General features: G+C 34.9%; 1 protein-coding gene across 7 annotated transcripts in view; it reads right to left on the minus strand.

Moving 5' to 3' along the window:
• Positions 1-24,751, minus strand: part of FOXN2 (forkhead box N2) — a 67,547-nt gene that overhangs the window by 34,582 nt on the left and 8,214 nt on the right. The gene's annotated exons all lie outside the window — the stretch shown is intronic.

A 24,751-nucleotide genomic window follows, 5' to 3' on the forward strand; every position in this document is an offset into this window, starting at 1 on the left:
AAGACGGGAATGACTAATTTCCAATTTCTACTTTAGCCTTTCACCTATATCTCCACTGATCTTCAATCACATACAGAAATCAGAGAGTACCAAATATCAGTAGCTAACACTTACTGAGATTTTACTATATTACAGATACTATGCTATGGGCTTTAAAATCTCTACTTACTCTGTGCTGCTACTTAGTTCTGTGTATGGTCCTTTATTCAAAGCCATAGATTCCATAGTGTTTAAGTATTTTATTTTTGTATTCCTGATGAATCTTAATATGTTGGGCACATGAGTAGGCATCCAAGTTATAATCATTTCAAACTAAAATGAACTTAAAATCAACATATATGTTTACTCTGTACCAAGTGCTGTGTCACCTGCCTTTAAGAATTACTTTATTTTAGAAGAAAATCCTTAATGCTAGAAAACATCCTAACTGGTAACAATCAGAAAATTGAAATTCCCTGTTATTAATAAGGCAGTTGACGCAAAAAAAAAAAAAATAAAAAGCCATTTGCCTAAAGTTATAAAACTAATTAACAGTAGAGCCAAAATTATAAAAATTATAAATCGGACTGAGTTCAATATGCAAGTTCTTTGTCCATTAAGTAGCTGATATTTTTAGCAATACTAATTCAGACAGACATTGTTGACAGATATGAGAATAACATATATTCTCCTCAGAAACTAATTCAGATGGTTGCAAATATATATTATTTCTCTGAATTACAAGTTTAGAATAAAATCCATTACTTTAAGATGTAAAGCAGTATTACGGCAGCATAGATGCCAAAGATTACACAAAGTGTACAGCCAAGCACAGTTAAAAAAAAAAAAACAAACAAACAAGTACTGACACTGAAAGGGTGACATTCTCTTAGGAAGGTTTGAACTGTGACTGTATTTTCAAGGAGAGAAAAAGAGCTGTTTCTAAACTATCCTTTTAGTATACTTTAGGACATCATCCACTTAGAATACAAAGTCCACCACAATAAACAGGCAAACCATCTTTTCTCACAAATGAAGTAAGTATGTAAAAAGCAAACATACATTAGAAAATACCCAACTTCACTGATAATCAAAGAAACTCAAAGCAAAACACAAATGTGGTATTAAATATGACAATGTATTTGTCACAATCCCTGGTATGCAGTAAGCACAAATATTAGTAATAAAAATATTATCTACTTTTGCCCAAATTAACAATGGTTTAAAAAATATTATATTTAATACAAAATTTGGGGCAAGGAGCTAGTGCCATTTTGGAATAGTAACTGGCAATATGCACCAAGAATCATTAAAAATGTCATATTCTTTGACTCAATAATTCACAGATCAATGGAACAGAATTGAGAACCCAGAAATAAACCCATACACATATGGTCAATTAAGGTACAATGAAGGAGACAAGAATATAAAATGGGGAAAAGAGAGCCTCTTTGATAAATGGTGTTGGGAAAACTGGACAGCTACATCCCTAAGAATGAAACTGGACCACTTAAACCATATACAAAAATAAACTAAAAATAAATTAAAGACCTGGGGCTTGGGTGGCTCAGTTGTTAACGTCTGCCTTCAGCTCAGGTCATGATCCCAGGGTCCTGGGATTGAGCCCCACATCGGGCTCCCTGATCACCGGGAAGCCTGCTTCTTCCTTTCTCATTCCCCTTGCTTGTGTTCCCTCTCTCAAGGTCTCTCAAATAAATGAATAAAATCTTTAAAAATAATAATAATACATTAAAAAATAGATAAAAGATCTAAATATAAGACCTGAAACCAGGAGCACCTGGGTGCCTCAGTGGGTTAAGGCCTCTGCCTTCGGCTCAGGTAGTGATCTCTGGGTCCCGCAATCAAGCACCGCATGGGGCTCCCTGCTCGGCAGGGAGCCTGCTGTCCCCCCCACCCCCGCCTGCCTCTCTGCCTGCTTGTGATCTTTGTCTGTCAAATAAATAAATAAAAATCTTTTCAAAAAATTTAAAAAAGAAAGAAAAGAAAAGACATGAAACCAGAAAACCCCTAAAAGAAAACAGTCACTAATCTCTTAGACATCAACTATAGCAATATTTTTCTGGATCTGTCTTCTCAGGCAAAGGGAACAAAAGCAAAAATAAACAATAGGGCTATATCAAACTAGAAAGTTTTTGCTGAGCAAAGGAAACCATAAACGAGACAAAAGGTTTTCTCCACTGAATGGGACAAGAGTTTTGTAAATGATATATATGTTAAGGGTTTAAATATCCAAAATATATAAAGAACTCATAGAACACCACCAACCCCCCCCTAAATAATCCAATTAAAAATGAGCAGAGGACCTAAATAGACATTTTCCCAAAAACACACCAGATGGACAACAGACACATGAAAAGATGCCCAACATCACTAACCATGTGGGAAATGCAAAAGCAGAACCAGAATGAGATGTCACCTTATACCAGGCAGAATGGCTACTATGAGAATTATAAGAAATAACAAGTATTGGTGAGGCCATGGAAAAAAGGGAACTCCCACAAACCACTAGGTGAGATAGAAATTGGTACAGCCACTGTGGAAAACAGTATGGAGGTCCCTTGAAAAATTAAAAATAGGTACCATAGGATTTTGTAATTCCACTTATGAGTATTTATCCAAAGAAAACAAAAATACTAATTCAGAAGATAGGAGCACCCCTATGTTTACAGCAGCCAAGGTACAGATGCAACTTAAGTGTCCACTGTTAAATGAATGGATAAATAAGATATGGTATATATAAGCAATGCAATATTACTCAGTCATAAAAAGGAATGAAATCTTGTCACTTGTGAAAACATGGATGGACTTAGAGAATATTACGCTAAGTGAAATAAGTCAGACAGAAAGACAAAAACCATATGATTTCACTTACCTATGGAATCTAAAAAACAAAACAAAACCAATAATATCAATAAAGAAATAAACTCATAGGGGCACCTGGGTGGCTCAGTCATTTGTTAAGTGTCTGCCTTTAGCTCGGGTCATGATCCCGGGGTCCTGGGATGAAGCCCCACATCGGGCTCCCTGTTCAGCAGGAAGCCTGCTTCTCCCTCTTCCATTCCCCCTACTCGTATTCCTGCTCTCGCTATCTCTCTCTGTCAAGTAAATGAATAAAATCTTAAAAAAAAAAAAAGGAAATAGACTCATAAATATGAAAAACAGGTGGTTACTAAAAGGAAAAGTATGGGTGAAATGGGTGAAAGGGAGTAAGAAATACAAACTTCCAGCTGTAAAATAAGTAAGTCACGGGGATGAAAAGTTTAGGACAGGGAAAATAGTCAATAATATTGTAATGTACTGGGGTGCCTGGGTGGCTCAGGCAGTTAAGCGTCTGTTGATTTCAGCTCAGGTCAAGATCTTGGGGGGAGTCCGCACTCAGTGGGGAGTCTACTTGAGGATGTTCCCCCTCTTCCTCCACTTTCCTCATCTAAAATAAATATATACATCTTCAAAGGAATAACAGTAATATTGTAATACACTTATTGTGATGAGGATTTTGTAATGTATACAGCTGTTGAATCACTATGTTGTACACCCAAAACTAGTTTAATATGCTAGGTCAACTATACTTCAAACTAAAAAAGTCATATTCTTTGACCCAATAATTTATGAATCACTTTGTGAAATAATACTACACAGGAAAAATAGATTGTCTCTGTCTCCCTCGTCTTTTATACACACACACACACACACACACACACACACTCATCCAAGAATTATTAAAGACAGTAGAAAAGTATAAATATCTTATACATTATAGAGAAACAGCTAATTTAACTGAAGTACATCAATTCAATCTAATATTTAGTCACTAAAAACTTTCTTGGGGCTCCTGGGTGACTCAGTGGGTTAAAACCTCTGCCTTCCGGCTAGGGTCATGATCCCATGATCCTGGGACTGAGCCCTGCTTGGGGCTCTCTGCTCAGCAGGGAGCCTTCTTCCCTTCCTCTCTCTCTGGCTGCCTCTCTGCCTACCTGTGATCTCTGTCCGTCAAATAAATAAATAAAACTAAAAAAATAATGATAACTTTCTTGAAGACTGTGAAGTAAACAAAAAAGATTATAAATTAGTAAAAAAGTAAAAATATATAAAACACTAAAAGTTTTTATTAACTTGATAATTTTTTCTTTGATCTCTTTACCACTTTTTCTTTAATGTGTTTATTATTTTTAGAATAAAAAATTAAAATACATTCAAGGGGAAGAGCTGTGCTGGATTATTTTTTAGTGTTTCCACTTAACAAAGAATCAAATCACAAAAAGATCAAGGACTTATCAAAGATCATAAGTTAAAAACAGAAGCCACCTCAGAAAAAAACACACACACAGAAAAAAAACAAAAGGAAAAAAAAACCCGAACAAAAGTCACCTCTTAAATTCAGTACAGTCTATTTTGCTACCAAGCTTTTCTGTAACACAAATTAGCTCACTGGTAAATAGGGGAAAGATTTTAGTACAATGTGATAATCACATTGGTTTGTAAGTGATTTTTACCAGCTTATGTTTTTGCAATACTAAGTAATAACAGCTGAACCCAAAATAGGCTAACGTAGTAGAAAGCTGCAAGCTGCTGAAAATACAGTATTGTACACAATTCTCATTCAACCCATGTTCTTCCTCTTGGCACAGCTTGGCCACATGCATTTTCTTGGAAGTGTTAATGAGCTCTTCTCTCCACAAATTTGTATGCATTTTATCCTGCCCTCCATAACCTTGCAGCTTCAACCCTTCCTTGCATACCCTTCCATCAGGCTATTTTCACTTTTTTAAAAAAAAATTCCTAAATTGTATTTCTTTATTTGTAATAAATTTAATATATCTTTTAAAATATTCTAGTATTCTTAAAATTTATTTTTGTTAGTGTTCTGGTTACAAAGCTTCATACTTTTAGGCGAGCTGACCTATCAGCTAGCACAATATTTTAATGTTTTCAGAAATATATAATATGTAATATTACATAAGAAAGACCTGTATATTTCACACCAAAAATTTTTTAAAAAAGCTTTTACTTTTGTTTGGAAAATTCTAGTTTTATACCAAAACAAAATCTAGTTTTATAAGAAACTGTTTCTTAAAATGAACTGAAACCACTCAATAACAGGTCATTAATAATGTGCATGGAAGTTTGCTTCAAAGCAGAACAAGTAAAGAAATAAAAGGAAATCTGAGCTAGTGATGTAACATTTCCTTTTATTAATCTTTTAAGAACAATACCTCAACAAATCACACGTAATTGTTACACATAATAAATGTCACTCAAAATAAGCATTAGGGTCAAGAGACTATGATGTGGGGTTTGAAAACTGTACTCTAATTTCCTAGGAGCATAACTAGCATAACCCAAGTAATGAATACATCCACTATAAACCAATTCCTAAAACCAAGATAATGCTACAAAAAAAGTAGGTAAATGTACAAGACAATTTTGCAAAGTACACATTAGTGTTAAGACTCCCAAGTCTTCTACATTTCAGAAAAAATTGAATTTCTTTAGACAAGAATAATTTAACAGTGGAGAGTTCAAACAAGCCCAGTATAATCACTCTGTAACCCCTGCCTAGAGCTTCACTGTGTATAAGGCCAGAGCAGTATCTTGAGAAGAGGGCTCAGGATTAAAATGTAACATTTTTTCACATCTGTGCAGCCCATTCATCTCTCAAAAATATTTAATAGAGATCTGCATATTTCCATACTATGTTCAATATTACAATGATAGTCTACTCTAGGACACGAGAAAAAAAATTCCATATTGGAATTCAATAGAGATCTGCATATTTCCATACTATGTTCAATATTACAATGATAGTCTACTCTAGGACACGAGAAAAAAAATTCCATATTGGAATTCTTGGATCATTTCCTAAAAGGTTACAGAAGAGCATTTCTGCTTAGGTCAGTATTAATAATGTTCTGAGAGGAAATGCTTGACAGAGCTCAGAGAAGGGAAACTAAGGTATAGAATTTACAATATTACCCTGATATTAGAGGTATTGTAAGAGCTATTATTGATAGCTCTTTGGCCCAAAATAACTAAGAAACCTTCTAAACATAAAATGTTGGTTACTGACACACAGAGTTTATTTATTTATTTATCCATATTTTTAATTGACTGTATCAAAGACTAGGCAAAAAAAAGATTTTTTCTTTATACTTCTATCATGTTAGGACCCCTAACCATTATTTTAGCTCCCTCTCCCCCTTCTTTTTTTTTTGAAGTTTATTTATTTATTTGACAGAGAGAGACACAGCAAGAGAGGAAACACAAGCAGGGGGAGTCAGAGAGGGAGAAGCAGGCCTCCCGCGGAGTAAGGAGCCTGATGTGGGGGCTCGGTCCCAGAACCCTGGGATCATGACCTAAGCTGAAGGCAGACGCTTAAGGATTGAGCCACCCAGGTGTCCCACCCGCTTTGTTTTTTAAACATCATAAAAAGGGCGCCTGGGTGGCTCAGTGGGTTAAGCCGCTGCCTTTGGCTCAGGTCGTGATCTCAGGGTCCTGGGATCGAGTCCGGCGTTGGGCTCTCTGCTCAGCAGGGAGCCTGCTTCCTCCTCTCTCTCTCTCTCTGCCTGCCTCTCTGCCTACTTGTGATGTCTCTCTGTCAAATAAATAAAATAAAAAATCTTAAAAAAAAATAAACATCATATAAAATAGGATTGTACTGAAACTTACTTTTCCCCCCACCAAATTCATTAACATTATTGCAGCAATAATTCACTTCTAAAGATGACAACTATTCTTTCTACTTTATGAATATACCAAAATTTATTATACTCTTGTGGACAATTATTTATTTATGTTTGAGGCTATTACAAGTAGCATTGTTATGGATATCCTTGTTCCTACCTCTTGGAATACAACTGCCAAGAACTTTAGTGGGGTACACAACTAAAAGCAGGATATATTGGGTAGAATCATTGGGTCACAGAGCATTCCTCTCTTCCATTTAACTGGTCATGACAAATTGCTACCAGGAATATATGTGTATTCTATTTACTCCATGTACTCCTCAAAAACATTTTTTTGCCAACCTGATGACTATGAAATTTCATCTCCTTGTGTTTTACTTGGCATTTCCCAGATTAGTAATGGGATTGAACATGCAGGTATTCCCCGCTTTTTGAAGTTATTATACTACTTTGCTTCTACAAAAGACCTACATTAGTACCTGCTGAAGATGATTTTCACTTTTAGGAAAAGGCACAAAGTGAAAATAGGATTTAGGGTCTGTTCTGAAGCATGTGTGAACCCTGAGCAGGGAGTGGCACTGCCAAGCTCCTTCCCCAAAGGGGCTATACTCAACCCCTTAGCGTCAAGTTGCCATAGCTTTGAATGGTACCTGTGGAATTCTGGGCTTTGATTTATTTTGTGTATCCCTTGGTAAGATGTGTCCTAAGGTACCAGAAAAGCCTATGGGAGGTTCCTTCTTTTGGCTTTGGGAATGTTCATATATATTTCCATATAAATTAATGGTAATTTCTTCTTCACTTTACACCACTTGGGCTTCCTAAGGTTTTGTAGGAAGATTCTACTTTTGGATAGCAGGAGAAACCTGTACATAAGAATTATCTTCTGGGACACCTGGGTGGCTCAGTTGGTTAAGCATCTGACCTCAGGTCAGGTCATGATCCTGTTGTGGGATGGAGTCCCATATCGGGATCCTTGCTCAGTGGGGAGCTTGCTTCTCCCTCTATTGCTCTCCCTGCTTGTGCTCTCTGGCTCTCTGACAAACAAACAAACAACAAATAAACAAATGAATAAGTGAATAAATAAATATTTTTTTAAAATCTTCTATTAATTGTCTATTTAAGTCACTTGTATTGTTTGTATACTAATCTTTACATGTAATGCAAATATCTTTTCCTAGTAGGTGCTTTGTCTTTTTAGTCTATTAGTTGTCTATGAATGAAAAAGTTAACTTTAATATGATGGAATTTATTAACCCTTTGCTTTATAGTTACTCTAGTTTATTTCTCATTTAAGAATTCCTTCCCAGGGTGCCTGGGTGGCTCACTGGTTAAGCATCCAACTCGAATTCAGCTCAGGTCATGATCTCAGGGTCCTGGGATCGAGTCCTACATGGGCCTCCCCAACAGCTGGTAGTCTGCTTGGAGATTCTCTCTCTCCCTGTCTCTCTGTCCCTATGCCAGTTCTGTCTCTTTGTCTAAAATAAAATAAATCTTAAAAAAACTTGTATCCTTTCTATTGCGGGAACCAATCTTGAGCATTGGCATCCTTGAACATTCTTGCTATATATGCCAAGAATGAAAAGCCTTCACTTGGGCCTTTTTTTCAGGGTTTTGTTTGCTACAAGCAAACTTGAGGGATGACCTAACATCTCCTCCCAAAGAGCAGGTCAAGCTCTGTTAACATTTTTTTCTTTCATTCATGAGTTATTTATTTTTTTTTAATTTTTTTAAAGATTTTATTTATTTACTTGAGAGAGAGACAGTGAGAGAGAGCATGAACGAGGGGAAGGTCAGAGAGAGAAGCAGACTCCCCATGGAGCTGGGAGCCCGATGCGGGACTCGATCCCGGGACTCCAGGATAAAGACCTGAGCCGAAGGCAGTCGTCCAACCAACTGAGCCAGCCAGGCGTCCCATTCATGAGTTATTTAGAAGAATGCTTCTTAATTGCCATGTGATCTTTTTTTCTAACTGATTTCTAATTTAAATGGTCCATAGGATACTAATCCTTTGAAATGTATTAAAACTTGTTTGGTCCTAGTGTGTCGTTGATTTTCCTGATTCAGCTGATGGATGAATACATCCATCCAGTGATTGGATAAAATAGATGTCCACTGAATTAAGCTTGTTAACTACATAGTTTAAATTTTCTATATTTGTACCAATTTGGGGGTCTATTTTATTAAATACTGAGGAAGATATATTACAATCTCCTACTATGTTGGTGAAATTAGATTTTCCTGGTAGTTCTGTTAATTTTTGCTTTTTTTTATGGTTACAGTTATTAGTTGTATACAAATTTAAAGCTTCTAGTATTCCCGGCAAAAATGAAGCATTTAACATTTTGTATCAATTCTTTTTTCTGTAGTAATTCTACTAGTTTTTTTTTTTAAATATTTTATTTATTTGTCAGAGAGAGAGCACAGGCAGGCAGAGGCAGAAGCAGGCTCCCTGTCGAGAAAGGAGCCCTATGTGGGACTCAATCCCAGGACACTAGGATCATGACCTGAGCTGAAGGCAGCCACTTAACTGACTGAGCCACTCAGGCATCCCTAATTCTACTAGTTTTAACATCTATTTCAAATGATATGCCAGATTTCTTTCCACCAATATTTGCCTTATATATTTTTTTCCATCATTTTACTTTCAACATTTTTTCCTCTTGTTTCCTTCCAGTCTCTGCTTTAAACCCCATTTTAAATATAAGGTATAGATATGTTTATTTCTAACACTTTATTTGATAATTCTACTCCATATTTCTTTCTCTTTTTTGGCCTTCTTTAGAATTCTTTTTCCCCTGCTTTCATTTTTTATCATTTATTAGTTTGGAACTTAGATATTTATTTCTATTACTAAAGTGTTACCTTAAAATTTTTATCATGCATTCTTATCAAAATCTAAAGTTATCTTTAATCTGAGTAATAAAAAGATCTTTTGAGGGACACCTTGGTGGCTCAGTGGGTTAAAGCCTCTGCCTTCGGCTCAGGTTATGATCCCAGGGTCCTGGGATCGAGCCACACATTGGGCTCTCTGCTTAGCAGGGAGCCTGCTTCTTCCTCTCTCTGCCTACTTGTGTTCTCTCTCTAATAAACAAATAAAATCTTAAAGAAAAAAGACCTTTTGAATACTAGCTCCAATCACCTCCTCCTGGTTTATAAAATAATGGGTATTTAGTAAACAACTATAATAATTGTTAATTTAGTTCTAGCTTTTACTATTTATGGTTAATAATAGTATTACTTATAGTTAATTTTAATTTACCCATATACTTACCACTCTGATTATTCCTTCTTGAATCTCATACTAGCTATGACCATTTTCTTTCTACATAAAAGATGGACTGCTTTTGAACTTCCAGATTTTATTTACTTGAGCACATCTTTATTTAATCCTTTGTTTAGGAAAGACATTTCTGCTAGCTATAGAATTCTAGGTTGAACTAGAATAGGTCATAGTTGTTAAATTTCTTTCTACTGAGTATATAATTTCATGGTCGTCTACTTCCATTATTGTTACTGAGACCTGATATTTTTCTAAAGGTGTTCTGTTTTCTCTTACAATTTTCCCCTTTATTAGCCTCTTTTATATTTTCCATTTTCTTCTTTGTGTTGCATTCTGGATTTCTTCAGAGAACTATCTTTCATTGTATCAATTTTTCTTCAGTGGGGTCTATTTACTTTTATCTGTCTTTTGAATTTTAATTTTAATTTACTATATATTTTTATTTCTAGAACCTCTGATTCTTTATGAAATATCTGCTCTTTTCCTTATTTTAAGTTGTCACTGAACATATTAAATGTATAATTTTTATATTTTACATCTAATAATTTCAAGATGTGAACTATTGGCAAGTCTGATTCTGCTGATTCTCTTATATTATGCCTTGTTTCCCTAGACTGTTTGTAATTTTTATTACAAATTACTCATTTTCTTTTCTTTTTTTAAAGATTTTATTTATTTCAGAGAAGGAGCACGCAAGCACAAGCGGGGAGAGGAGCAGAAGGAAAAGCAGACTTCCTGCAGAATAGGGAGCCTAATGTGAGGCTCAATCCTAGGACTCTGGGATCATGACCTGAGCTGAAGGCAGATGCTTAACCAACTGAGCCACCCAGGCGCCGCTAAGCTACTCATTTCATTAGAACTTTACTAAAAGCAACTCTTTGATGGTGACGATTTGTGTTGCTTCTGTCAAGTCCCCAGGAGTAGTAACAATGAAGAATCATTTTGAATTCTTAGTGCGAATTCAAGTAAACCTGTGTGAAAGGCTAGTTTGTGGTTAAAAAATTTTTCAATAGTGATTTTATTCTTCCTGTTAGCAGCAATATTCTTATAACTTTCTTTGTCTTCTCTAAGGACATGAAGAGAAAGAGTATCTAGATTACACATCTAGAAGTTATAGCCCTTTGGGGCTCCACAGTAATGGGGAAGACTATTTCCTGCTAGGTGTTTTACCTTGGCTGGGTCTGGGCTTTGCTTCCTGTTCCTGAGCCCCACAAGGCTAAGAAAACAGAAACTCCCTTGATTTGGTAAATACCCTCAAGGCAAGAGCCAGCTTCAGTACTCAGCTTACTGCACTAGGTTCTCTCTGGGTTTGCAATTAGTCTTCGGTCTAAATATTCTTTACTTTTGTGCCAGAGCACTGATGCATTATTTTATTGTTTAAGTTTCTCCTGCTTCAACACACTTGAGAGATTTGACTCACTCCTCTATCAGTAAGAGTTGCTCCTTGTGATAGTGATTCCCAAATGGAAGTAGGTACTGGACACTTCCCTGGAGGTGGAAGGTACTTATCAAAAATTGTGCACATTTTTCTAAATAGAGGTAGTTCTTCTCACCCCTTAAAAAAAAAAAAAAATCGGGACGCCTGGGTGGCTCAGTTGGTTAGGCAGCTGCCTTAGTCTCAGGTCATGATCCCAGCGTCCTGGGATTGAGTCCCGCATCAGGCTCCTTGCTTGGCGGGGGAGCCTGCTTCTCCCTCTGCCTCTGCCTGCCACTGTCTGCCTGCGCTCACTCTTGCTCCTCTCTCTCTGACAAATAAATAAATGAAATATTTAAAAAAAAAATCATATTCATTAAAGATGTAAAGACATTTTAGCCCCTTTAACTATGATTCAGGCTTATCATTATAAACAGACTTGTAATGTCTATTTATATGGACTCCTTAAGCATATAGGACTATTTGCCACTTTATAAGTGTTTCTCAAGTGAGGATGTCCCATAGATATACTCTGGGGGCCAAGAGTTTTGCAAACTTTCATTCTGTGCTTTTATTTCAGTAACAGCATAAAAATGTATTTTACTATTTTCAAAGAGAATAATGAAAGACTTATTAAAATCTTCAGGAACTAAAGTCAGTGACCCTTAAAATGGCACTTACAATTTTTTTTTCTTTAAAAGGGATCCATGTATCATGATCTCACGGTCCTGGGAAGGGGCCCCATGCTGGGCTCTTCACTTGGCAGTGAGTCTGCCTCGCCCTCTCCAACTGTGATCTCTCTCTCTCAAATAAATAAATCTTTAAAAAAAATAAATAGATAAAAGAGATCCATGTATCATTCAAGTTGAGAAATATTGCTCCACGTTAAAAGACTTCACCTTGCTATGCTTGAGTTACTAGATTAATCTTCTTAGTTCATTATATCCTAGTTTTCATTTGTACTGCACTCACTGTACCTGATTACACAGGTGTGTCGTCCCTTATCTAAAATCCTTGAGGGCAGATATATTTGAGAATTCAGAATATTTTAGAGTTTGGAAAGGAACTACAATGCAAATATGATATGTTGTACAATATGTTGGTGAGGTTTGAGGCAGTATTCTCTAATAAACGTGTTAATATTTCTGTAGCAAAATGTAGTTTCACACTAAGAAGAGAGTAAACAAAGACCATTAATAATAGTCTTACATCAGCTCAGATCCTGTTTTGCTACTAAATATGCTAAGAAAAAACTGGTTTTCAGAGCATTTTAGATTTCTAAATCATTAACATCATATTATACTACCATTATCTGCTATAACTAGAAAGCCAAAAAATTTTTATTAAATTTTATATTTGGGGGCGCCTGGGTGGCTCAGTCGTTAAGTGTCTGCCTTCAGCTCAGCTTACGATCCCAGGGTCCTGGGATCGAGTCTGCATCAGGCTCCCTGCTCAGCGGGAAGCCTGCTTCTCCCTCTCCTACTCTCCCTGTTTGTGTTTCCTCTCTTGCTGTGTCTCTCCCTGTTAAATAAATAAAATCTTAAAAAAAAAAAAAAAAAGAATTTCATAAAAGATCACAATAAGATCAATAGGTATAAAGAACTCACCTTTATACTTAGTTCTAAGTATTTTTACTTAGTATAATATTTAGTATAATACTAAGTATTTATACTTATATTCTAATTCTTTATACTTACTGATCTTACTGTGATTTTATATGAAAGTATATGATGAAGTATAGTATTGTGCTGATATATAGTCATACTGGTATTGATATATAGTATAGTATTGATCTATACTTAGGGTCCATAAGTTTAATGCATAAACTTTATAATTTTTCCCCCAACTATTTAGGAGTCCCTTTTTGTCCATTTGTGGTTTAATAGTTGAGGGTACAGAATAAGTAACTTCCTGAACAAAGGAAATAGATATTATGAATTCTAAAAATGTCAGAAGTACCTAAATGTATACAGAAATTTAAAATACATCCCAAAGCTAATGTATTAGCTACACTGGATTATGATTATAGTATCTATACATCTGTATATATGTACAGATACATCTATACATCTATACATCTCTTTATAGATACAGATTTATAGATATAGATTTATGTATAGATACATCTATACAACTCTTTACATCTGTTAATAGAAGTATAACATATATAAGATTTAGAATAACCTTTCTTGGCCCTATTCAAAGAAGCTCCCCCGCCCCCCAAAAAAACCCACGCCACCAAAAAAACCCTTTTACTCCTACTACATTCATGGCTCTATTGCCGTAATTGTATACTATTTTACCATAGAATCTAACAACTATGTGTGTATGTATGTATGCACACTGTGAAATGAAAGGCTTTGTCCTTGAGAAAGGAATTAATACATGTAATACTAGGAGACACTTGACAGAAACTTGAGGGGACAGTGTATCTGAAGTTAAAATTGTGAAGGATAAGCAATTTCATATTACAAAAAAATAGTAAAATCTAAATCACTATTCTTGATACTATAATCACATCTGGTGGCAGTAAAGCAGAGAGTTAAGAGCATGAGCTGTGAAGAGATATTGCCTAGGTTCAAATCCCAGCTCTGCCACTCAACAGATTATAAAACCTAATTTAGAATTTATCAGTACTGACTTTCAAAAGACTTAATCCAAATTAACATGAGAATATAAAGCACTTAGAAAAGTGGTAAAGAGTAATGGTACAATGAATACTAGCTAGAGATATGGTAATTATTGTTAGTTGTTAATTTTTTAAATCATTTTTAGTTTCCTTCTTAAGGTAGATTTATAAATGATGTATCTTTCGAATACAAAAATTAGGGTACAAAATCAGTAATAATACTTCATGTTTTGAAGCTTGGAAATTTAAAAAAATCCTAACATTAAGGATAGGTCTCCTTTATGACCAATGACTGGCAAGGCAGCCACCTGAAATTAGGACTTCTCAGAAGAACCCTGCAATAAAAATTTCATCATTTTCTTTATGACGCGACTTTCACTTCCTTATTCTATTTGTTTCTATGCACTTTATATACCAGTATTTTACCAATCACACTACGTGACAGAACTCTTCAAATTTTCTAGTTTAAATAACTAAAAGAAATCAAATCATATAAACTTTTAGAACTTTTTAAATTTTGTTATTAAGGGCCTCTGAAAACTCTTTTTTAAGTTCCTTTATTCATAGCTCTGCCTGATGTTAACATTCTCATACAGACACACAAAAGTAATTTATAAAAAAATAAAGAAAATAAATTACCTCTCAAGTAAAAAAAAAAATGTTGAGTTTTCACTAGTAATGACATTCTCAATAACAAAAAGAAAAAATATAGTGGCAAATATGAAGCTATAACCAAACAGAACAGGAATATAAATATCTACATATTATATAGTACATTCATTTATATCCAACGAATTCAGAATCTACTATCCTGTTACAGAATTCCTATCAAGTTAGAATATTCAAGATAATAATCTCTTCTTTGAAGGTATTACTCATAGTTTTGTGATTTAAACATAATATCTATAGTACTTTAAAAATATGGGTTCAGGGCGCCTGGGTGGCTCAGTGGGTTAAGCCGCTGCCTTCGGCTCAGGTCATGATCTCAGAGTCCTGGGATCGAGTCCCGCATCGGGCTCTCTGCTCGGCAGGGAGCCTGCTTCCTCCTCTCTCTCTCTGCCTGCCTCTCTGCCTACTTGTGATCTCTCTCTGTCAAATGAATAAATAAAATCTTAAAAAAAAAAAATAAATAAATAAAAAATAAAAAAATAAAAAATAAATAAAAATATGGGTTCAGGGTGCCTGAGTGGCTCAGTGGGTTAAGCCTCTGCCTTCAGCTCAGATCATGGTCTCAGGGTCTGGGATCGAGCCCCACATCAGGCTCTCCGCTCAGAGGGAAGCCTGCTTCCCCCTCTCTCTGCCTAACTCTCTGCCTACATGTGATCTCTCTCTCTCTCAATCTCTGTTAAATAAATAAATAATATCTTTAAAAAAAAAATATGGGTTCATAAAAAAAATGCATTAATGAATATAAAATTTACTTAAACACCCTCAAATCAGGCTCTATCCAGCAAGTCTCATGTATATGAGACTTTTTTAGTGTATATTTTAGTAATATAGCTCCACAGCAAATAAGGAATAATTGCAATTAACTCAGTTCTATTAATGATGCGTTTAATATTTCTAAGAAGTGCTTTTCAATATAATTGAATCTCCTGATGTTACATTTTTCAATTTTAATTAAGTTTTTACTTTACCTATATTATAGCTCTTTAAGCCCTAACTCTAAGATACTATTTGTGGAATAATTTTTTAATCGTTAAAAATTTATTTTTAATTCATTACCTAGGAATTCTCATTAAGAAATTTTTTTAAAAGCACCAAAAAATACTCAGATCAAAATAAAATATGGCAATCAATTCTTGATATCCCAAAGCAAATTTATTTCAATTTTTTCCTGGCATTCCCTTGCCAGCTAATCACTGAATATTTCTTTTCATACCATATTTCCTAGATTAAAGCAACAGCATATAAGATTATGATAAGCTCAACATAAACTATTTTAGCAGTTTACAAATACTAATTATTTTCTAAATCTAGAGAGTTCCTCATTTTAAAAATAAATAAATAAATAAAAAGAGGAATACTCCAAAAGGGTAATAAGGAAAATCAATTTTGCTATTAAAAGCTTTTATTACACTAGAGTGAAAAGGAACCATGCCATCTGTTATGTTTTACTAGAACTGGGAAGCAGATGAAACCAACACTTGAGCAATTGTACAGAGAAACCCTGAAGAAGACTACTGTCAGTCCTATGGTTAAAGCAAGGGATGGTTAACCTTCAACAACATGGCAGCATCTAACCCACAGATAAAGCTATTTCTCACCATTTCACTCTTCTAGTCTAGCTTTCTACTTAGTATCAGTCTCATTATAAATACTTTCAACACGTAAATTCATGAAGCATGTGGCAAATGAGTATTATTTTTTGGTTATATTTAACTAAATGCATTTATAATTTCTATCTTTTTACACGGCTTTAAGGCATTTGGAAACTTGATTTTAATTGACTTTCCTTCTTCCTTCCTACCAATAATTTAATGTCATGAGTAAATCAAACAATCCTGCAAATATAAAAGAGCAACCAAAGGGTAGGCCCCATCTTAGATTTATGGCTTACTCATCCAATCACTTTAAAGTAACCAATATAAAAAACTATTTGACTTGGGCTAAGACAACCAAAGGGAAATAGTCTTTCACTTAGTTCAGATCACTAAACAATGTTTGACATAGAAAAAAACAAATCTACATGGCATAATACAAAATTCCAAAATGTTTGTGATTTTAATAGCACAGCCTGGCAATTGTCTCAATTCTTTACCATAATTTAAAGCTTTCTCTGATGAAGATAAATATATAAAAGAAATTTCCACTCAATTTTCCTCTCATTCCCTCACCTCCATTATCCTTGGGAGTGAACTATTTTCATTGATTAATTATAATAAAATACCTTTTCTCAACCCTGGAAGCCACAGCACTATATTCCCAGAATTTATTCAACAGTATAAGAAACTTATCATAAGGTCAATATAAAATTATTTTAGCAGTTTACAGATACTAATTATTTTTTAAAATCCTAAGAGTTCTTCATTTTTTAAAAAAGAAAACAATTTTATTCCTATTAATTTACCACACTGAGAGAAAAACAATGTGTAACATTTATTGAGCACATACTATTTGCAAGGCACTATGTAACAAACCTAACACATACTGGAACTTTTATGATATTCCATTAACTCAAAATATCTGATAAAGTTGGTAACCCTCAGGTAAGAAAAAATTTAGACACGTAAAAGGAAGGAACTCAATCTCTTCTACTGAATAACAGTAAAACTTTCATTTTGATTAAGATTCTCTATTATAAATACTGTCCATCCCATAAAATCCAATACTGAGATTAGAGGGTAGACTCAAATACCAAATGTACTGCAAAAAGACGTGTGTTTGATTATAATGCTACATGATGTCATGTATCCAGGACAACTGAAGCATTATGGTCTCTTAGGGATAAAACTGCCTCTTGGTCATAGATTTAGGTGACACAGCATGTGATCCATTGTCTCTACACAAAAAATGTGTGCAGCTGCATTTTCCAGTCAAGAAAGGGGAGGAAAGTGGGCAGGGGGGCAGAATACAAAAGGGTCAAAGATTTATCTCATAGGGAAACTGTTTTTCAAATAGAGGTAAAAAAATAAATAAAACTGAGTAAAGGAAAATACCTTTCTCCAACTCATGCTGAAAGCACCAAACACTAAAATCTGGGGAAAAATTCTGTTGTAACCTTCCACTGAATCCCTTTTTCTCCACCCTAACTTGCCCAGGTACTTAGTATAAACCATGATTTAAATGCCATTTCTATCTAAATAGTCTTGTGTTACCTGTACATTGTATATAGACTTCCCCTACACTTTGTTGCAGCATTTGTCTTTTAAAAAAAAGTCTCATTTTTTCATCAGTTTCCTGGGGAAGTTAAAATGAAGCAGAAGCTTTATAAGTAGAAAAAATGAAACACATTTGCTTCTAACTAGTCAACAAACCTGGTATTTTCTTTATAAAGACCAAATACTTTTCCTCAAAATGAATGCTAGCAAATAACCCCACCTTTCACACACAGAAATACTTATTTAAAAGAATAGTATCACAAAAGATCTAAATGCAGTGAAAACTGTTTTCTCTGATAAGGAAAATTACTAGTTCTAATAAATGTTTAAAAAAAGTTGATGACAAAATAACTTGAAAACTTCTATTACCATCTAAAACATAGCATTAATTTACTTTACCTGTTATTAAATATGATAGGGAAAAAAAGCACTATTAGCTCTTAGAGTAAATCTAGCTTAGAAAAACCATCTTTCTCAACCTTTAGGACTGCAATCAATGTTGTATACAAAGGAAAATATGTTAAAGGGTGGAAAACTCTGACAACACAGAAATAAAAAAATAAAAATAAAAATAATTGCTAATGGAAGGAACTAACCATGCCATCTAGTATTAGAAGTAGTATCACCATGCCACAAACCATATAGTGACCAGTTAACCAATCAGCCCTTTGGTTTTTTGACAGTCCTATGCCAAACTGGAAAAATGCTGAAAGGAGCAAAGTTACAGAAACCTGAAAGTCAACAGATCTTATGTCCTAAACTACAGAGGTAAATTTAGTTGGCATTTGAATACAAATAGGAAGTATTCCTTGTCATCAAAATTTACTTATATAGAAATTATTTTTAATCCTTTGAAATAAGCCATAATCCGTCAGCCATGCAGTAAATCCTCTACAGCCAATTAAAATTTTCCACTGAAAAAAAGCATCTTTTAAAAGAACATTCAAGATTGGAAATTACATTTAATAAAGGCAGAAAATGGTATCTTACCTTACTAATAGCTTTCTATATTAACTTTGGAAAACAAAAGTAAAACTTAGGACTCTAAACCAGTTGATATATATCACAAACACAAAATATGATTAATTAAAAGTACGATTAAAAGTAAGTACATTTAAAATAGACTCAACTAACTCTGAGTAATTACTGAAGTAAAATACATTTATGCTAAAAATTATTAAAGATACTTATGTTATTAAATAGACTATCTCCAGGGCATCGTAGAAAGTAAAACTTAACCTAATAACTAAGTTTCTAAATAAACATACTCAGAATATAACCTAAATCCTAAACAGCCAAATCAACTGTAGCTATATGTAGCTAGGAGGTCTAGTTGTCACTACCAGTAGATAGGATCAGCCACCCAAATGGATGTTGAGTTCCATTTGATAATACAGAGAATATTGATAGGAAAATGGCTGCTTTTCTTCTTGGAGGTAGATATTGCTCATCTAGACCCCTATAATAGTAGTCTACATGAATGGTACCCATTATAATTGCTGTACAAACATATACAGGGGCTCTGACAAGAGCTTTTAATTAGTCTCCCTGCATCTATGTCTGATCTTCCCTTAATTTGTTCTCTACAATATAATCTCATAAAATGCAAATCTGACAAGGTCCCTTTCTTTCTTAATCTAGCAAGGGGACCTTGAGGTCCAAATGTATAGTCCTTTACATGGTACATGAGACCTGGCATGACTTAGCCCCTAACTTCTTTAGGTCACATCTTTTGCCACTCTTTTCCTGATTCTCCCCACTTTAGATGTCTGAATAGGCCATGCTTTCTCCTCCTCCAGGGCCTTTACAAATGTTGCATCTTTTGCCTGACACACTCTTGATTTCACCTAGCCCTGGCTGTTATTTATCACTCACATCGCAGTTGTAAAATCTTAAAGGAAATCTTCTCTACACCCCAGACTAGACATGGCCCTAAGTTCTGTCCTTCCATAATATCCTAGACTTTTTTTTTTTAAGATTTTATTTATTTATTTGACAGAGAGAGAGATCACAAGCAGGCAGAGAGAGAGGGGGAAGCAGGCTTCCTGTTGAGCAGAGATCCTGATGTGGAGCTCGATCCCAGGACCCTGGGATCATGACCTGAGCCGAAGGCAGAGTCTTAACCCACTGAGCCACCCAGGCACCCAATATCCTATACTTTTTAATAACATTTAGCATACCTGAGATGGCTTAAGACCTATCTTTCCTAACTGATTGTAAGCTACACAATGACAGAGCTGGTTTTCTGTTTTGTTTACAGCTCAAATAATTTTTGTCGGTCAGATCTTGGTTCTAGCTCTGCTGCCACATAACTTGGACATCTATAAAATGAGATGGTTGGATTTTCATTCTATACTAAATCTAAATGCCATCAAAAACTGAAATTAAAATATCACCAGCTTTCCTATAGATACATGGTAAAACCTATATATTCTACCCATATGTATATTTCTTATGTGTGTGTGTATAAATCATGTACACATGGATTTATGTACATGAGAGCTAGTAGTTTCTTATATAAAAAAATTCACTAAATGCTTACTGATACCAGGAATTGTTTTTAGTGACTTACCAGTATTAACTCTTTTAATCTTCACAACTCTGCCAGGCAGTTGCTATTATTAGTGTCCATTTTATATTTGGAAACAGATACAGAAAGATTAAATGGCATGCTCATTACCACAAACTCTAAAGTAGCACAAAGGAGATACAAGCTGAGGGAGTATGGCTCTAGAGCTCACACTCCTTACCACTACACTAGTTGCTACCCTGCTTAGATTGCTCCACAAGTACAAAAGACTGAAAAAAAAAAGTACATGCAAACATAAATATATCTGACTAAAAATCTATAGCATCAAGCTAATGCTCCTCTACTTGAAGTTAGTCCAAACCTGACTAATTTTGTCCAAAATTTTCTTGTGCATTTCTCTATTTATATTCTTGTTCCTGCTTTTCTAACATCTGGATTGTCTACCTTCCCTACCACCATTCAGCCAAAACTCTAAGGAGGACTCCTCCATGCAATTACCACCTGAACATCTTTTAGAAATGTTTCTCTCTCCTACTATGTTCCAATTGCATTTATATTGTCCTCTTTTTTTTTTAATTGTGGTTATTTGTGTCAATAGCTCAAAACAAACAACAGAAATGAAACCACTTTATAAACACTAAAGTTCTATACCTTAAAAAAAGACTTACTCCAGAATGAAAAATAAAAACAAAAAGAAAACAATGGGCATAACAACCCTAAGCAGAGTACTTAAGCATGGAGTATTTGGAAAATAGTATCAGAAAACTTTTTAAGCATTAATTATTTTAATTCCATTTGAAAATCTGCTTTTTGGAAGTAGTAATTAAAGGAAGAATACAGTAAAACCATTTGTATGAAGCACTATAATGGAAAAAGTTTACAAAAACGAAGAGAAGGGGCGCCTGGGTGGTTCAGTGGGTTAAAGTCTCTGTCTTTGGTTCAGGTCATGATCTCAGGGTCCTGGGATCGAGCCCCGCATCAGGCTCTCAGCTCAGCAAGGAGCCTGCTTCCCCCACTCTCTCTGCCTGCCTCCCTGCCTAACTGTGATCTCTGTCAAATAAATAAAATAAAATCTTTAAAAACAAAGAGAAAACGAATTTATTAAAGGTAATGATACACCATTAGTAAACCTCTTTTATAACTAAAAAATTGACCCTCCCCACTCCTTGGGGAAAGCTGGTTCCTACACTACTCTTGAATCTGTGTCTAGAAGGGTATATATCATATGGCAATTATTTACTTACATGCAGCATTTGCGATTTGTAAATAAGTACCTTTTTTTAAAAAAAAAATTTATTTATTTATTTGACAGAGAGAGAGAGAGATCACAAGGCAGAGAGAGAGGGGGAAGCAGGCTCCCCACTGAGCAGAGAGCCTGATATGGGGCTCAATTCCAGGACCCTGAGATCATGACCGGAGCCGAAGGCAGAGGCTTAACCCACTGAGCCATCCAGCCGCCCCTGTAAATAAGTATCTTTTCCTTGAACAAATAATTTAAATCTTTGTTTTTCTAAACATCAAGAAACTACCCCACTAAGTCTTCCAATTATTTCATATTTCTGAATTTAATTACTATCTTATATAAAGTAAAATCAACAAGTTCTCAAAACTAACCAATTCTTTCTCCATAATTTAAGAATAGCCGTAGGTGCAAATAATGTAGGTTAGCTTTTAAATATTGGAAAGAGCTAAAGCATTAAGTGTCAAAGCACTAACATTTGTGTATTTGCAACTGAAAGATAATCCCATGACCCTTTCAAAATTTCCCAAAGGATTTTTAATAGACTTTTAAATGCTTGCTCAACTAAGAAGAAATAATCAGGGCCAAATAACAGGTTCAGAGTGCTATGATATATAAAATCAATGGACAGCATTAAGTGGCAATAATTTTAGAAGAAATTAGTTTTTTGGCCAAGATTTTAGGGGGGGAAAGAGATATAACCGCTCCCCAAATTAAAATTATCAGGAAGAGAATTATGGAAAATGGCAGCTGTGGTGGCAGCAAATTTTTGATTCCCTGTGAATCTTTACATAAAACAGAGCAATTAGGGAGCAAACCCAAAACCCATGGGTAACTTTTACAACAAAACTATTTGACATTCTCACCACAAACCCCATAATACAAAGGACTGAAACAAACCACAAACAGCCAACCATTTTTCCCCTCACTCCTCCCCCAACCTGTTTTCTATTGGTGTCTAAGTGAGAGAAAGCAGGGGGGAAACAATGAGATGTATGAAGAATTTGAGAACAGACGTACAAAACAGCCAAAAGGTATTCAGTGGAAAGCAGTGAGAGACAATTTGTGAGAAGCTAAAATCACTCCTGTACTAAGTGCAAGCAGTTCACAATAAGGCATACAGGCCTGGAGCAGTCTGGTCCTCTTAGGTCACTTGAATCTGGCACTTGGGGCTGTCTTCCAGGATAGAGTCTACACTTAAGAGTAAGTGCTGGGAATGAAAATAAAATTGAGCAGGTTATGGACAAACAAGATACAGGAAAGAGAAGGTCCAAATAGAAGTGTCAGAGTAGAACAGAGCCAGGAAATTTCAGAAAGCCATCTACCGTTTTTTTTAATGGTGCACAAAAACAACAAAAGAGAAATCTGTGCAGTCAGAAGAGCTATCTGAACTAAGTCTCCTCCTACAAGTTCAAGAAACCTATTTCTTTATAAAAAACAAGTCCAAGTATTGGGGCTGAATATCATACAAAGTTACAGTAAGAAAAAAGAAACAGGAAGAGAGTCAAACTCATAGAAGCAAGAGAGAGGGGGAAATGGGAGTTGTTCAATAGGTATAAAGTTTCCATTATGCCAGATGAGTAAATTCTAGAGATCTGCTGTACAATACAGTGCCTACAGTTAACAATATTATACTGTACATTTAAACATTTTTTTAACAGGGTAGGTCTCATGTTAAATGTAATCAACACACACACACACAGAGTAATAATTTTTTTTAAAAGGGGGTGGTGGGATACAATAACATCCTACAGATAACTAAAGCATGCCATTAAGGGATATGCATAGGAGAAATAAAAATGAGCTTCTATTTCAAAAAGAAGTTAAAAGAATTATACAAGGCCTGAAAGAAAAACATTTATCAAAATAAAAAACTAAGAAATAAATTGACAAGAGTTCAGGAAAGAATCTGGATTTATAAAAAAGAGAAAATCAGGGACGCCTGGGTGGCTCAGTTGGTTGAGCGGCTGCCTTCGGCTCAGGTCATGGATCCCAGTGTCCTGGAATCGAGTTCCGCATTGGGTTCCTTGCTTGGCGGGGAGCCTGCTTCTCCTTCTGCCTCTGCCTGCCACTCTGTCTGCCTGTGCTTGCTCTCGCTTCTCTATGACAAATAAATAAATAAAATCTTAAAAAAAAAAAAAGAGAGAGAAAATCATTTCAGAAATGAAATGATTCTTCTACTTAAAATGATTTTTCTACTTAAAAAGTAGAAGAAAAAATAAACATACAAGATAAAGCCTTAAAAACAGAAGGTGCAAAGAAAAGAGTCAAAAAGAAATAAAGAGGAAGGAAGTGTGCAAGCTTAATTCTAGTGTCTGGGGATATATACTTGGTAATAAAACAAAAAAGAAAATTAAGAGACTTTCAAAAAAAGTCAGGAATAGCAGTTATTTCTTGAGGGAAGGAAGTTATGTTTGGGAAAGAGGCAGATATGGAAGGGCTTCTAAGGTAGCTGGCAAAATTCCATCCCTTAACCTGGAAGATGGTTGCATGGGTGTTGGTCTTATGATAATTCACCAAGCTACACATTTGTTTTCTACATCTACATTTTATTTTACAGTAAAAAGGGTAAAAAAGGAATTTAGGAAAATCAAAAACTACAGATAAATTAATTTAAAACTACTAGGTATCAAAGGAAAACAGGTGCAAAAAAACCTTTTGGAATAATCTTCAAACCAACTTCATAAAATGACGTGGCAAACCAAGGAACAAATTTTCTCACAATGTTTTGTCCTTATGTTTGGCAAACAGGATGGTGAATTAAAAGTCTACTATCTCAATACAGAGTACGTACCTGTTCTGTTTCTCACATGTAACACATACTTTAAAAAGTATCTGACACTGACTAATTCTTAGAATTAACTGCATACATAAAAAATACATAAAAGGGTCTTTTTTAAGAGATACTCTCTAAAACTGCCTGGAGAACTCATCTTTGCAACAAATATGATGGTCTTCCAAATAAATAAAATTAAATTCAACAAACATTTATCCAGGATATATTATGTATGAGGTATTTACACTTCACTTGAAGAAATAAATAACACCTATAATAGAAAGCTATATATAGTGTGTGTTTTGAGAAAAGGTACAAAGTACTGCAGGTACAGAAGAAAGGGCTTTTCACCTGTCCTATTGCATTAATATTCTAACC

This window comes from Mustela nivalis, assembly GCF_964662115.1.
Source record: "Mustela nivalis genome assembly, chromosome: 8".
Classification (NCBI taxonomy): domain Eukaryota; kingdom Metazoa; phylum Chordata; class Mammalia; order Carnivora; family Mustelidae; genus Mustela; species Mustela nivalis.